The sequence below is a fragment of the Schistocerca serialis genome, chromosome 9 (genome assembly GCF_023864345.2).
Source record: "Schistocerca serialis cubense isolate TAMUIC-IGC-003099 chromosome 9, iqSchSeri2.2, whole genome shotgun sequence".
NCBI classification, from domain to species: domain Eukaryota; kingdom Metazoa; phylum Arthropoda; class Insecta; order Orthoptera; family Acrididae; genus Schistocerca; species Schistocerca serialis.
This window is the reverse complement of record NC_064646.1, coordinates 445,200,545-445,214,160: the sequence shown is the minus strand read 5'-3', so window position 1 is coordinate 445,214,160 and position 13,616 is coordinate 445,200,545. Positions and strand designations below refer to the sequence as shown.

Here is a 13,616-nt window from a genome sequence, read left to right as displayed (position 1 = left end):
GACACCGTCAGGAAGAATACGTTAGTCTTCTCGTTCGAGAAGGAAACCCGGCCGGTCCAACCCACTGCACTGGAGATCCATGACTGGCTCACCGAGGTAATCTGTATCAATTCTGACTCTGTTCACACCACGCAGTTAGATGCTGAAAAATACTGTGTTTATGTTAAATTTCTGAACTCCGTGACTGTCGATAAGTTAATTGCAAAATGGGGTAATTCTGTTGAATTTGTTCATCGAGATGGTTCAACAAGTAATGTTTCTGTACGAAAAGCTGATATCATGTACACCAATGTGAGGATTTTGAACGTTCCTATCGAAGTTGACAATCAGTTGATCAAAGACGCTCTATCTAAATATGGGGAAGTTAAATCCATCTATAACGAAAGATGGTCGAAGCTGTACAAGATACAGTGTTATAATGGCATTAGGTCCGTCGAAATGGAGGTGAAAGCCAATATTCCGTCCCATATATCTGTTGCAGGTCATAAAGCACATGTTGTTTATTCTGGACAGGAGCGTACGTGTAATATTTGTAACGAGACAGGTCATTTCAGACAAGATTGTCCACGCCGTGTTTTTGTCCTCCGGAATAATCTAACACAGCGTCAAAAATTGACCCTTAGCGACGTCTTACCAAGCAGCAACTCCCCTCCTTCTTCTAATGACAGTGGTGCAGGTACTTCTACAATGCCCGCTGTAACTAACACAGAGTTCCCACCTCTGCAAGTAATAACAAGTCACCCTTCTGTTCCCGAATGCGATCTTCAGAATAAGAAACGACCGTTGGAGGTGACTGATGACGGCTCGGACGGCGAGTCCTCCCGCAACTCCCCCTCCACCCGCAAACAGAAGCAGTGTGACGCAAATGTGTTAGAGGAAACAGACAGTACATGTATGGAAATGACGACAGCGGCTAAGACAACCCAACCGCTGTCGGCTGCCGCACAGGTACCAACCGACCACGGAGGCGAAGCAGTAACGGTTGTCGCGGCGACGGACGTGCCGCACTCCGAACCCCATGAGGTGACGGAGCAGAACCGCATTCACGAACTCACCGACCCCCAACCAACCGATTCAGTCAGTGCCCTGGAGTTAGTGCCGGAAGGACAAGGAAGTGGACGTCATGAACAGGACACTGTTGAGGCAGCTTCGGTCTCAACGGTGGTGAAGATAGACAACGCGAAGGACGGTGCGTTGAACCACGATGTCCAAAGACGTAGACTCAAACCGCAACCTAATCTCAAAGCTTCCCGTAACCAAAGCAAACAACAACCTGGAAAAGATGACGCAACGGCCAAGAATGTCCTGTATGAAATTATTACGGAAAAACCTAAGGATGTACCTTCAAGTACCATTAGTGATGGCAAGCCCCTCTGCAAAACTAAAACCCGAGACCTTAGGAATCCTCCACCAAACTGAGGATCACATTTCAATAAAAAAAAAAAAAAAAAAAAGGGGAAAAAATATCGTTGAACCGCTTTATGTTCTGATTGTCCTATTGTCTTAGTCATTTTTCGGAGGACCCACACGCAGTGGTTCATGTATTTTCCATATTCATAGGTATTTTTCTGTAGATTATTCTAGCAGGTGCTTGTTGACGTGGAATATTTTATCCCTTCTAGAAGCGACACAGCTCCCTGTTTTTCTCATTATTTTACAATTTTTTTTTTTTTTTTTTTTTTTTATTCCTTTATGTACATTTTTATGTAAACTAAATGTCCCAGGCGTATACTTTTGCAACTATCAATATTAACAGGATTACATCGACGACTAAAATTGCGGCGCTCAAAGAGTACCTATATGAGTCAGGGACGGACATTGTTTTCCTACAAGAAGTTGTTCTCACTAACCTTACAGTGCCAGGATATTTGTCTATTTCAAATGTCTCGCTTGACACTAACATAGGGACAGCAATTTTAGTCAGGGAGGGGATCCCTGTCACAGATATTGAAAGATTGGAATCCGGCAGAGCGATAGGTATAAAAGTCTTTGGTTTTACTCTTATCAATCTGTATGCCCCTTCCGGCACATCCAATAGAATGGCAAGAGCACAGTTCTTTAAAGACGAGATCATTTATTTATTGCGGAAAAACCCAACGGATCTTATAATCGGCGGTGATTTTAATTGTGTGATCAATAAAAAAGACCAGGTTCCAAATTTTAATAACTGCAATGAATTGAAGCGTTTTGTCACTGTTTTACAGCTTAAAGATGCTTGGGAAATAACGTATCCCACATTTGTGGCTTTCACATATATCGGTCCTCAATCACGAAGTAGAATTGACAGACTCTACATATCGCAAAGTCTAGTCAGCTCTTTCATTAAAGCGGAGACGACTCCTGTCTACTTTTCTGATCATAGTGCCGTGCTTGCTACCGTCAGCCTTACTGCGCAACCTACTCGTCGTTTCAGAAGTCAATGGCACCTTAACATGTCCCTGATGCAGGAAGACGGACTAGAGGAAAGTTTGACAGAAGCGTGGGCGATGTGCCTCCGCTCCGTAAACAGGCATGTCTCAGTACTAGACTGGTGGTGCCACAGGGCAAAGCCTAAACTGCGAAAAGTTCTCATCCCTTATGGTGCACAACGATCGAAAGACTTGAAAAATTCCATAGAATTTTCTTACACCGTGCTGCGAAATCTATACGAGCAGGCAGACACTTCCAACATCCGTCTGGTAGATATCAAGCGAACCAAGGCCAAATTGCTCAGCATTAAAAGACAGCAGATGGAGGGTCTGAAAATAAAATCAAAGGCTAAAACAGTCGTGGAGGATGAACATGCTTCCTTGTACCATCTACTGAGGCACGAAAGAAATAGGAGACGCACCTTCATCGATGGACTTCAGTCTGAAAATGGCGAGACACTCACGACTCAGAGAGACATCGTCAATGCAGTGCACAAGTATTACGAAGACCTATACTCAGTCAGTCCTGTATGTGAAGAGTCCTTCGATGATTACCTTAGTTCCATAGCTCCTCAGGTGTCGGATGAGGAAAACGAACACCTTCTCGTCGAGTGTCCTAACGAAGAAATCTACAGAACCATCTGCAAGTCTCCTTTGAAGAAATCACCGGGACCGGATGGTTTGCCTGTTGAATTTTATATACGATACTGGCCTTTGATTGGTGACATGTTTACCCGAATCACAAACGAGGTGCTTCAGGGAAAACAGATACCTTCTGTTTTTAAAGAGAGTACAATAGTACTCATTCCAAAAACTACTGCAAAAACAAACCTTAATAACTTTCGTCCTATCTCTCTGTTAAACTCTGATTATAAAATTATCAGCAGAATTATAAACAACAGACTCTCACAGCTCGCTACAAAGATAGTAAGCCCATACCAGTCATGTGTTCCTAATAGGAGTATTTTTAAAAGCATAGCTGAATATAGAGATGTAATTGCAATCACTGCTGTGACCAATATCAAATGTGCTATCATGTTTATTGACTTCCAGAAAGCTTTTGATCGTGTGGATCATAGATTCCTTAATGCCACACTGAAGAAAATAGGTTTTAATGAGCGCGTCCTAAGTGTGATTAGAAATATTGCAACAGGAATCAGCGCTTGTATCTCAGTCAACAGCCAGAGGACAAAGCAGATCCAGATCAGGCGTGGCGTGCCTCAAGGCAGCCCCCTCTCAATGCTCCTCTTCGTGCTGTCTTTAGAGCCTTTTCTCCGCAGTGTTCATGTCACCCTGACTGGCCTCACATTATCTGCTCACCGAACTGTTATAAACGCCTATGCCGATGATGTCGGAGTCGTAGTGCGTAATGCCGAAGACATTTCGAAATTGGACATACTAATTAAGAAGTACTGTAGCGTCTCCGGAGCGAGTCTCAACGCCAACAAAAGCAAACTTTTAAACCTACGGGGTTTTCAACACACCACATTAGCCTGGGCGACAAAAGTCACCCAGTGCAAAGCACTGGGAATAACGCTGACGCCTTGTCCATTGAAAATGGCAGCTATCAATTGGAGAAATACGTCAGGACAAATTCTTGGAATAACAAGAGAAAACCTTTCCCGTAATATGAACCAGTTTCAGAGGGTACTTTTCATTAACAACTGCCTCCTCTCCAAAGGTTACTTTACAGCGCAGATCTTCCCGTTACCAAAAATGATTGGAAAACAGATAATGTCTACCATTGCCAGTTATCTGTGGAGAGGTGAAATATTCCGAGTAGCTGCAACAACAGCGACCTTAGATCCCAGGAAAGGAGGTTTAGGTTTAGTTGACATTAGAAATAAGGCGTCTGCACTTTTTATAAAAAGGACCGCCACTATCCTTAGCGACCACGCTGACAGCGTTACAACTAAATTATTTGAAGTTGTCAGGCCTGCAAGTCTACAGCCACCGGTGAATGTGCAAAAAATAAATAACCGGCTCCAGCACGTTCGAGTATATTTCGTGGAACTCAGCTATCTTGGCAATGCCATAATCAACTCACGACGGATCACGGCCCGCGATATTCTGTGTCATCGAAGGAAAATGGAGGGGAGAAACAAATTAGAAAGCAAATACCCACATTTTGATTGGGACGCCATATGGGAAAATATTCATATGCGTGGTCTTCCATCCGACGTCAAATCAACATGGTATAAAACAGTCAATGGGACCATCAGCACTAATGAAAGGCTACATGCAATCGGCATTAGCGAAACGAATCTCTGTCTCAAATGCAAACTGATCGATACGTTAGTGCACAGATTAACGTGCGGTGGGAATCTACAAATCTGTAATTGGATTAGAGAACAACTTGCATTTCTTACGAGGTCTTCGGTAGAAAATTTTCCCCCTGTGACATTCCTCAGGCCTCAGACTCGCTACTTTCCCGCAGCAAAAAACAACTCCGTCCACTGGTTAATGGGACACTATGTGAACTACGTAATGAATCACCTGGGATCTGACAATTCCATTGAGTTTTACGTGAACTTGAAGTTTGCTTTTTATAGAGCCCTGAAATATAAAGATCACAAGAAGAACTACGGCAATATGCTAAAAATAGTATTTGAGCGACTGGGCATTGGTTGACATGCGGCTGAGATAAACACAAATCATTTCTTTAAGCGAATGGACGCTTGTTTTCTAAAAACCAGGAAAAAAAAATTACAATTTTCCAGCTTCATATAATCATCAATTATACTTTGCTAACTCAGAAGGCTATTTTGTTCGTTCCACAGCAGAAGCCGAAAACAAAAACAACAAAACGTTAAAAAGAAAAAAAAAAAAAAGAAAAAAAAATTAAGAACAAGAAACAACAAAAAATCACCATCGTAGGGTACAGATAAGATTTTTTTCTTACGATTTTATTACTAACATGGAAGTCTCATTTCTTTTAATGGAAGAGGATTTTTCTCCTTTTTTTTTTTATTATCATTATACCTATCAAGAAGACAATAAGGCTATGGCAATAGTGCCTTACCATAACACTTATTTTTTGCATTCAATGAAGATTCTTCCCTTACAAGAAAAAAAAAAGCGAAAATAAAACAAACAAACTAATACAAAAAAAAAAAGAACTAGACCATGAGCAACCAAATATACACAATCAGCATCCATTGCTTCATGATTACTTTTTTGTTACAAAAAGGCATGTTTTTTGTTGTCAAGAAGCAGTGGGAATAATATATATCTACTAAATAAATACCGCACACGCTACAAGCTATCAGCTTCAATTGCTAATGCCTCAACATGAACTAAATTTTTTGTCTAAAATGAAGGCTCAATCGGTTCAGGAGTAGGATGAACACAAAGCATAGCTTCCATACTCCATCAAGAATATTATAATGAAGCAACTCAGCAACGGGACTGGGGGGAGACATCACGGCCAGGCCTCAAGTTTCAGACCCCTGCCCGTTTTGCCTCCACCTGCCTCATGCTGCTAAGCTTCTATTCTCCTTTAAAAAATCAAAAAACAATAAAAAAATAAAAATAAAAAGTAAAAAAAAAAAAAAAAGTGGCAAAAAAAAAAAGTGGTTAAGGCGTTGGAATAAAAAAAAAAAAAAAAAAAAAAAAAAAAAAAAAAAAAAGAGCGGTCTAAAAAGAAAAAAAAAAAAAAAAAAAGTGGTTAAAAAAAAAAAAAAAAAAAACAAAAAAAAAAAAAAAAAAAAAAAAGTGGCGCAATTGGTTAGCGCACGGTACTTATAAGGCAGTAGCCGTGAGCAATGCCGGGGTTGTGAGTTCGAGCCTCACCTGGGACATACTTTTATTTCTTAGCAGCTGTCTCTGACAGCAACAGGAGGCTAGGTTTGAGATGTATCAGCTATTTGAGTAACATAATTGTGCATTCGAGACGCTAGCTGCGTATTCCTCGGTAGTATAGTGGTTAGTATCCCCGCCTGTCACGCGGGAGACCGGGGTTCGATTCCCCGCCGGGGAGGCACATCCGATTTTTAATTGCTGCTTTTTCACTCTCCGAACTTAGTGTAGGACGTTTGCGGCTACTTGCACCATATCTCTCGCACACAGGCACCTGTTTACATCGCATCCTCGGTAGTATAGTGGTTAGTATCGCCGCCGGTCACGCGGGAGACCGGGGTTCGATTCCCCGCCGGGGAGATGCGATTTTTATCTCACAAACCTGTTCGAGTGTTGCGCGTATGGGGGTCGTAAGAGCATTAACTTTGCGATCAAGGAGTGTAGTTGGTGCAAAATCTTAAAAAATGCTACATCTTAGGAAGTGGTTCTCGCATTCTTCACACTTCAGAATTACTGGGTTTGCTGTTAACGCTGAATCAAGGCACCCCAGCCGACGCTGTGGGCGTAATAATCGAGCTCGACACAGTCTGCAAAAGAAATAATTTTAGCAGAGCGTGGTTTCGATCCACGGACCTCTGGGTTATGGGCCCAGCACGCTTCCACTGCGCCACTCTGCTGGCTGGGGTTGCGCTGGCTCTTCGCCACGTGACGTGGGACACTTGGAAAGCGTTGTCTGCGTCGCTTTCACACGCCTGTACTTAATTGCGTATCATCTCCCACAGCTCTCAGCTTGACTTGTCTCGACTTTGCTCGACTGACGCTACGCTGACGCTTGCAGGCTGCGATATTTACCACGATTGACTCGACATGCAGCTGCGAGATGCACAGGAGTAACAAAGCTCTCCACGATGCGTCGACATACGAAATCCACTGCCCAGCTACGCGTCGGCAACCAACAAAATGCCGACCCTGCCAGGATTCGAACCTGGAATCTTCTGATCCGTAGTCAGACGCGTTATCCGTTGCGCCACAGGGCCAGTGGCAGCATTTCTTTCTACGAGGCAAGTGCAATTGGCGAAGAAACGTGTTCTCCATGGCTGAGCAAGCTCCCAAGGAAGGTACCTCTCGTCCAGCTGCGTGGCCGCAGTGCGCCTGCAGAGCTTAGAGCTTGCCACGCATCTGCTCTCGCTGTTCGACAGGTAGCAGAAGGCAAGGCGCGCGTTTTCCCGCGTTTTCTCGACGACCAGAGCCGGTTGATGTGCATGTAAGCGTAGCATATGAAACAAGAATAGCACGAAGCATTGGTAGTCAGGTGCCAAAGTCGCAGTATGGCATCAGGTGGCGATCGTATGTTTCTGTGGCCACCACTGGTTTGCAGCAAAGTGAATACCGCTAACTGAGAACACTGTGTCGTAGCCCCAGTGGCGCAATTGGTTAGCGCACGGTACTTATAAGGCAGTAGCCGTGAGCAATGCTGGGGTTGTGAGTTCGAGCCTCACCTGGGGCATACTTTTATTTCTTAGCAGCTGTCTCTGACAGCAACAGGAGGCTAGGTTTGAGATGTATCAGCTATTTGAGTAACATAATTGTGCATTCGAGACGCTAGCTGCGTCTTCCTCGGTAGTATAGTGGTTAGTATCCCCGCCTGTCACGCGGGAGACCGGGGTTCGATTCCCCGCCGGGGAGGCACATCCGATTTTTAATTGCTGCTTTTTCACTCTCCGAACTTAGTGTAGGACGTTTGCGGCTACTTGCACCATATCTCTCGCACACAGGCACCTGTTTACATCGCATCCTCGGTAGTATAGTGGTTAGTATCGCCGCCGGTCACGCGGGAGACCGGGGTTCGATTCCCCGCCGGGGAGATGCGATTTTTATCTCACAAACCTGTTCGAGTGTTGCGCGTATGGGGGTCGTAAGAGCATTAACTTTGCGATCAAGGAGTGTAGTTGGTGCAAAATCTTAAAAAATGCTACATCTTAGGAAGTGGTTCTCGCATTCTTCACACTTCAGAATTACTGGGTTTGCTGTTAACGCTGAATCAAGGCACCCCAGCCGACGCTGTGGGCGTAATAATCGAGCTCGACACAGTCTGCAAAAGAAATAATTTTAGCAGAGCGTGGTTTCGATCCACGGACCTCTGGGTTATGGGCCCAGCACGCTTCCACTGCGCCACTCTGCTGGCTGGGGTTGCGCTGGCTCTTCGCCACGTGACGTGGGACACTTGGAAAGCGTTGTCTGCGTCGCTTTCACACGCCTGTACTTAATTGCGTATCATCTCCCACAGCTCTCAGCTTGACTTGTCTCGACTTTGCTCGACTGACGCTACGCTGACGCTTGCAGGCTGCGATATTTACCACGATTGACTCGACATGCAGCTGCGAGATGCACAGGAGTAACAAAGCTCTCCACGATGCGTCGACATACGAAATCCACTGCCCAGCTACGCGTCGGCAACCAACAAAATGCCGACCCTGCCAGGATTCGAACCTGGAATCTTCTGATCCGTAGTCAGACGCGTTATCCGTTGCGCCACAGGGCCAGTGGCAGCATTTCTTTCTACGAGGCAAGTGCAATTGGCGAAGAAACGTGTTCTCCATGGCTGAGCAAGCTCCCAAGGAAGGTACCTCTCGTCCAGCTGCGTGGCCGCAGTGCGCCTGCAGAGCTTAGAGCTTGCCACGCATCTGCTCTCGCTGTTCGACAGGTAGCAGAAGGCAAGGCGCGCGTTTTCCCGCGTTTTCTCGACGACCAGAGCCGGTTGATGTGCATGTAAGCGTAGCATATGAAACAAGAATAGCACGAAGCATTGGTAGTCAGGTGCCAAAGTCGCAGTATGGCATCAGGTGGCGATCGTATGTTTCTGTGGCCACCACTGGTTTGCAGCAAAGTGAATACCGCTAACTGAGAACACTGTGTCGTAGCCCCAGTGGCGCAATTGGTTAGCGCACGGTACTTATAAGGCAGTAGCCGTGAGCAATGCTGGGGTTGTGAGTTCGAGCCTCACCTGGGGCATACTTTTATTTCTTAGCAGCTGTCTCTGACAGCAACAGGAGGCTAGGTTTGAGATGTATCAGCTATTTGAGTAACATAATTGTGCATTCGAGACGCTAGCTGCGTCTTCCTCGGTAGTATAGTGGTTAGTATCCCCGCCTGTCACGCGGGAGACCGGGGTTCGATTCCCCGCCGGGGAGGCACATCCGATTTTTAATTGCTGCTTTTTCACTCTCCGAACTTAGTGTAGGACGTTTGCGGCTACTTGCACCATATCTCTCGCACACAGGCACCTGTTTACATCGCATCCTCGGTAGTATAGTGGTTAGTATCGCCGCCGGTCACGCGGGAGACCGGGGTTCGATTCCCCGCCGGGGAGATGCGATTTTTATCTCACAAACCTGTTCGAGTGTTGCGCGTATGGGGGTCGTAAGAGCATTAACTTTGCGATCAAGGAGTGTAGTTGGTGCAAAATCTTAAAAAATGCTACATCTTAGGAAGTGGTTCTCGCATTCTTCACACTTCAGAATTACTGGGTTTGCTGTTAACGCTGAATCAAGGCACCCCAGCCGACGCTGTGGGCGTAATAATCGAGCTCGACACAGTCTGCAAAAGAAATAATTTTAGCAGAGCGTGGTTTCGATCCACGGACCTCTGGGTTATGGGCCCAGCACGCTTCCACTGCGCCACTCTGCTGGCTGGGGTTGCGCTGGCTCTTCGCCACGTGACGTGGGACACTTGGAAAGCGTTGTCTGCGTCGCTTTCACACGCCTGTACTTAATTGCGTATCATCTCCCACAGCTCTCAGCTTGACTTGTCTCGACTTTGCTCGACTGACGCTACGCTGACGCTTGCAGGCTGCGATATTTACCACGATTGACTCGACATGCAGCTGCGAGATGCACAGGAGTAACAAAGCACTCCACGATGCGTCGACATACGAAATCCACTGCCCAGCTACGCGTCGGCAACCAACAAAATGCCGACCCTGCCAGGATTCGAACCTGGAATCTTCTGATCCGTAGTCAGACGCGTTATCCGTTGCGCCACAGGGCCAGTGGCAGCATTTCTTTCTACGAGGCAAGTGCAATTGGCGAAGAAACGTGTTCTCCATGGCTGAGCAAGCTCCCAAGGAAGGTACCTCTCGTCCAGCTGCGTGGCCGCAGTGCGCCTGCAGAGCTTAGAGCTTGCCACGCATCTGCTCTCGCTGTTCGACAGGTAGCAGAAGGCAAGGCGCGCGTTTTCCCGCGTTTTCTCGACGACCAGAGCCGGTTGATGTGCATGTAAGCGTAGCATATGAAACAAGAATAGCACGAAGCATTGGTAGTCAGGTGCCAAAGTCGCAGTATGGCATCAGGTGGCGATCGTATGTTTCTGTGGCCACCACTGGTTTGCAGCAAAGTGAATACCGCTAACTGAGAACACTGTGTCGTAGCCCCAGTGGCGCAATTGGTTAGCGCACGGTACTTATAAGGCAGTAGCCGTGAGCAATGCCGGGGTTGTGAGTTCGAGCCTCACCTGGGGCATACTTTTATTTCTTAGCAGCTGTCTCTGACAGCAACAGGAGGCTAGGTTTGAGATGGATCAGCTATTTGAGTAACATAATTGTGCATTCGAGACGCTAGCTGCGTCTTCCTCGGTAGTATAGTGGTTAGTATCCCCGCCTGTCACGCGGGAGACCGGGGTTCGATTCCCCGCCGGGGAGGCACATCCGATTTTTAATTGCTGCTTTTTCACTCTCCGAACTTAGTGTAGGACGTTTGCGGCTACTTGCACCATATCTCTCGCACACAGGCACCTGTTTACATCGCATCCTCGGTAGTATAGTGGTTAGTATCGCCGCCGGTCACGCGGGAGACCGGGGTTCGATTCCCCGCCGGGGAGATGCGATTTTTATCTCACAAACCTGTTCGAGTGTTGCGCGTATGGGGGTCGTAAGAGCATTAACTTTGCGATCAAGGAGTGTAGTTGGTGCAAAATCTTAAAAAATGCTACATCTTAGGAAGTGGTTCTCGCATTCTTCACACTTCAGAATTACTGGGTTTGCTGTTAACGCTGAATCAAGGCACCCCAGCCGACGCTGTGGGCGTAATAATCGAGCTCGACACAGTCTGCAAAAGAAATAATTTTAGCAGAGCGTGGTTTCGATCCACGGACCTCTGGGTTATGGGCCCAGCACGCTTCCACTGCGCCACTCTGCTGGCTGGGGTTGCGCTGGCTCTTCGCCACGTGACGTGGGACACTTGGAAAGCGTTGTCTGCGTCGCTTTCACACGCCTGTACTTAATTGCGTATCATCTCACACAGCTCTCAGCTTGACTTGTCTCGACTTTGCTCGACTGACGCTACGCTGACGCTTGCAGGCTGCGATATTTACCACGATTGACTCGACATGCAGCTGCGAGATGCACAGGAGTAACAAAGCACTCCACGATGCGTCGACATACGAAATCCACTGCCCAGCTACGCGTCGGCAACCAACAAAATGCCGACCCTGCCAGGATTCGAACCTGGAATCTTCTGATCCGTAGTCAGACGCGTTATCCGTTGCGCCACAGGGCCAGTGGCAGCATTTCTTTCTACGAGGCAAGTGCAATTGGCGAAGAAACGTGTTCTCCATGGCTGAGCAAGCTCCCAAGGAAGGTACCTCTCGTCCAGCTGCGTGGCCGCAGTGCGCCTGCAGAGCTTAGAGCTTGCCACGCATCTGCTCTCGCTGTTCGACAGGTAGCAGAAGGCAAGGCGCGCGTTTTCCCGCGTTTTCTCGACGACCAGAGCCGGTTGATGTGCATGTAAGCGTAGCATATGAAACAAGAATAGCACGAAGCATTGGTAGTCAGGTGCCAAAGTCGCAGTATGGCATCAGGTGGCGATCGTATGTTTCTGTGGCCACCACTGGTTTGCAGCAAAGTGAATACCGCTAACTGAGAACACTGTGTCGTAGCCCCAGCGGCGCAATTGGTTAGCGCACGGTACTTATAAGGCAGTAGCCGTGAGCAATGCTGGGGTTGTGAGTTCGAGCCTCACCTGGGGCATACTTTTATTTCTTAGCAGCTGTCTCTGACAGCAACAGGAGGCTAGGTTTGAGATGTATCAGCTATTTGAGTAACATAATTGTGCATTCGAGACGCTAGCTGCGTCTTCCTCGGTAGTATAGTGGTTAGTATCCCCGCCTGTCACGCGGGAGACCGGGGTTCGATTCCCCGCCGGGGAGGCACATCCGATTTTTAATTGCTGCTTTTTCACTCTCCGAACTTAGTGTAGGACGTTTGCGGCTACTTGCACCATATCTCTCGCACACAGGCACCTGTTTACATCGCATCCTCGGTAGTATAGTGGTTAGTATCGCCGCCGGTCACGCGGGAGACCGGGGTTCGATTCCCCGCCGGGGAGATGCGATTTTTATCTCACAAACCTGTTCGAGTGTTGCGCGTATGGGGGTCGTAAGAGCATTAACTTTGCGATCAAGGAGTGTAGTTGGTGCAAAATCTTAAAAAATGCTACATCTTAGGAAGTGGTTCTCGCATTCTTCACACTTCAGAATTACTGGGTTTGCTGTTAACGCTGAATCAAGGCACCCCAGCCGACGCTGTGGGCGTAATAATCGAGCTCGACACAGTCTGCAAAAGAAATAATTTTAGCAGAGCGTGGTTTCGATCCACGGACCTCTGGGTTATGGGCCCAGCACGCTTCCACTGCGCCACTCTGCTGGCTGGGGTTGCGCTGGCTCTTCGCCACGTGACGTGGGACACTTGGAAAGCGTTGTCTGCGTCGCTTTCACACGCCTGTACTTAATTGCGTATCATCTCCCACAGCTCTCAGCTTGACTTGTCTCGACTTTGCTCGACTGACGCTACGCTGACGCTTGCAGGCTGCGATATTTACCGCGATTGACTCGACATGCAGCTGCGAGATGCACAGGAGTAACAAAGCACTCCACGATGCGTCGACATACGAAATCCACTGCCCAGCTACGCGTCGGCAACCAACAAAATGCCGACCCTGCCAGGATTCGAACCTGGAATCTTCCGATCCGTAGTCAGACGCGTTATCCGTTGCGCCACAGGGCCAGTGGCAGCATTTCTTTCTACGAAGCAAGTGCAATTGGCGAAGAAACGTGTTCTCCATGGCTGAGCAAGCTCCCAAGGAAGGTACCTCTCGTCCAGCTGCGTGGCCGCAGTGCGCCTGCAGAGCTTAGAGCTTGCCACGCATCTGCTCTCGCTGTTCGACAGGTAGCAGAAGGCAAGGCGCGCGTTTTCCCGCGTTTTCTCGACGACCAGAGCCGGTTGATGTGCATGTAAGCGTAGCATATGAAACAAGAATAGCACGAAGCATTGGTAGTCAGGTGCCAAAGTCGCAGTATGGCATCAGGTGGCGATCGTATGTTTCTGTGGCCACCACTGGTTTGCAGCAAAGTGAATAC

The 13,616-nt window shown here is 47.5% G+C and overlaps 19 non-coding genes across 19 annotated transcripts; 9 read left to right on the top strand and 10 right to left on the bottom strand.

Annotated features, from left to right (window-relative positions):
* The first annotated feature begins 6,315 nt into the window (after positions 1-6,315).
* Positions 6,316-6,387, top strand: Trnad-guc (transfer RNA aspartic acid (anticodon GUC)). The gene has a single exon. It is a non-coding gene; the product is annotated as a tRNA-Asp (tRNA).
* A 424-nt stretch (positions 6,388-6,811) lies between these two features.
* Positions 6,812-6,883, bottom strand: Trnam-cau (transfer RNA methionine (anticodon CAU)). The gene has a single exon. It is a non-coding gene; the product is annotated as a tRNA-Met (tRNA).
* A 287-nt stretch (positions 6,884-7,170) lies between these two features.
* Trnar-acg (transfer RNA arginine (anticodon ACG)) lies at positions 7,171-7,243 on the bottom strand. Its single transcript has one exon. It is a non-coding gene; the product is annotated as a tRNA-Arg (tRNA).
* Positions 7,244-7,621: 378 nt separating this feature from the next.
* Positions 7,622-7,713, top strand: Trnai-uau (transfer RNA isoleucine (anticodon UAU)). Its single transcript is given in 2 exon segments — positions 7,622-7,659; positions 7,678-7,713. It is a non-coding gene; the product is annotated as a tRNA-Ile (tRNA).
* Positions 7,714-7,820: 107 nt separating this feature from the next.
* Trnad-guc (transfer RNA aspartic acid (anticodon GUC)) lies at positions 7,821-7,892 on the top strand. The gene has a single exon. It is a non-coding gene; the product is annotated as a tRNA-Asp (tRNA).
* Positions 7,893-8,316: 424 nt separating this feature from the next.
* On the bottom strand, positions 8,317-8,388 carry Trnam-cau (transfer RNA methionine (anticodon CAU)). The gene has a single exon. It is a non-coding gene; the product is annotated as a tRNA-Met (tRNA).
* A 287-nt stretch (positions 8,389-8,675) lies between these two features.
* Trnar-acg (transfer RNA arginine (anticodon ACG)) lies at positions 8,676-8,748 on the bottom strand. Its single transcript has one exon. It is a non-coding gene; the product is annotated as a tRNA-Arg (tRNA).
* Positions 8,749-9,126: 378 nt separating this feature from the next.
* Trnai-uau (transfer RNA isoleucine (anticodon UAU)) lies at positions 9,127-9,218 on the top strand. Its single transcript is given in 2 exon segments — positions 9,127-9,164; positions 9,183-9,218. It is a non-coding gene; the product is annotated as a tRNA-Ile (tRNA).
* A 107-nt stretch (positions 9,219-9,325) lies between these two features.
* On the top strand, positions 9,326-9,397 carry Trnad-guc (transfer RNA aspartic acid (anticodon GUC)). The gene has a single exon. It is a non-coding gene; the product is annotated as a tRNA-Asp (tRNA).
* A 424-nt stretch (positions 9,398-9,821) lies between these two features.
* Positions 9,822-9,893, bottom strand: Trnam-cau (transfer RNA methionine (anticodon CAU)). The gene has a single exon. It is a non-coding gene; the product is annotated as a tRNA-Met (tRNA).
* Positions 9,894-10,180: 287 nt separating this feature from the next.
* Trnar-acg (transfer RNA arginine (anticodon ACG)) lies at positions 10,181-10,253 on the bottom strand. The gene has a single exon. It is a non-coding gene; the product is annotated as a tRNA-Arg (tRNA).
* Positions 10,254-10,631: 378 nt separating this feature from the next.
* Trnai-uau (transfer RNA isoleucine (anticodon UAU)) lies at positions 10,632-10,723 on the top strand. The gene is given in 2 exon segments: positions 10,632-10,669; positions 10,688-10,723. It is a non-coding gene; the product is annotated as a tRNA-Ile (tRNA).
* A 107-nt stretch (positions 10,724-10,830) lies between these two features.
* Positions 10,831-10,902, top strand: Trnad-guc (transfer RNA aspartic acid (anticodon GUC)). Its single transcript has one exon. It is a non-coding gene; the product is annotated as a tRNA-Asp (tRNA).
* Positions 10,903-11,326: 424 nt separating this feature from the next.
* Positions 11,327-11,398, bottom strand: Trnam-cau (transfer RNA methionine (anticodon CAU)). The gene has a single exon. It is a non-coding gene; the product is annotated as a tRNA-Met (tRNA).
* A 287-nt stretch (positions 11,399-11,685) lies between these two features.
* Positions 11,686-11,758, bottom strand: Trnar-acg (transfer RNA arginine (anticodon ACG)). Its single transcript has one exon. It is a non-coding gene; the product is annotated as a tRNA-Arg (tRNA).
* A 378-nt stretch (positions 11,759-12,136) lies between these two features.
* On the top strand, positions 12,137-12,228 carry Trnai-uau (transfer RNA isoleucine (anticodon UAU)). Its single transcript is given in 2 exon segments — positions 12,137-12,174; positions 12,193-12,228. It is a non-coding gene; the product is annotated as a tRNA-Ile (tRNA).
* Positions 12,229-12,335: 107 nt separating this feature from the next.
* On the top strand, positions 12,336-12,407 carry Trnad-guc (transfer RNA aspartic acid (anticodon GUC)). Its single transcript has one exon. It is a non-coding gene; the product is annotated as a tRNA-Asp (tRNA).
* A 424-nt stretch (positions 12,408-12,831) lies between these two features.
* On the bottom strand, positions 12,832-12,903 carry Trnam-cau (transfer RNA methionine (anticodon CAU)). Its single transcript has one exon. It is a non-coding gene; the product is annotated as a tRNA-Met (tRNA).
* A 287-nt stretch (positions 12,904-13,190) lies between these two features.
* On the bottom strand, positions 13,191-13,263 carry Trnar-acg (transfer RNA arginine (anticodon ACG)). Its single transcript has one exon. It is a non-coding gene; the product is annotated as a tRNA-Arg (tRNA).
* Between the last annotated feature and the right edge of the window lie 353 nt (positions 13,264-13,616).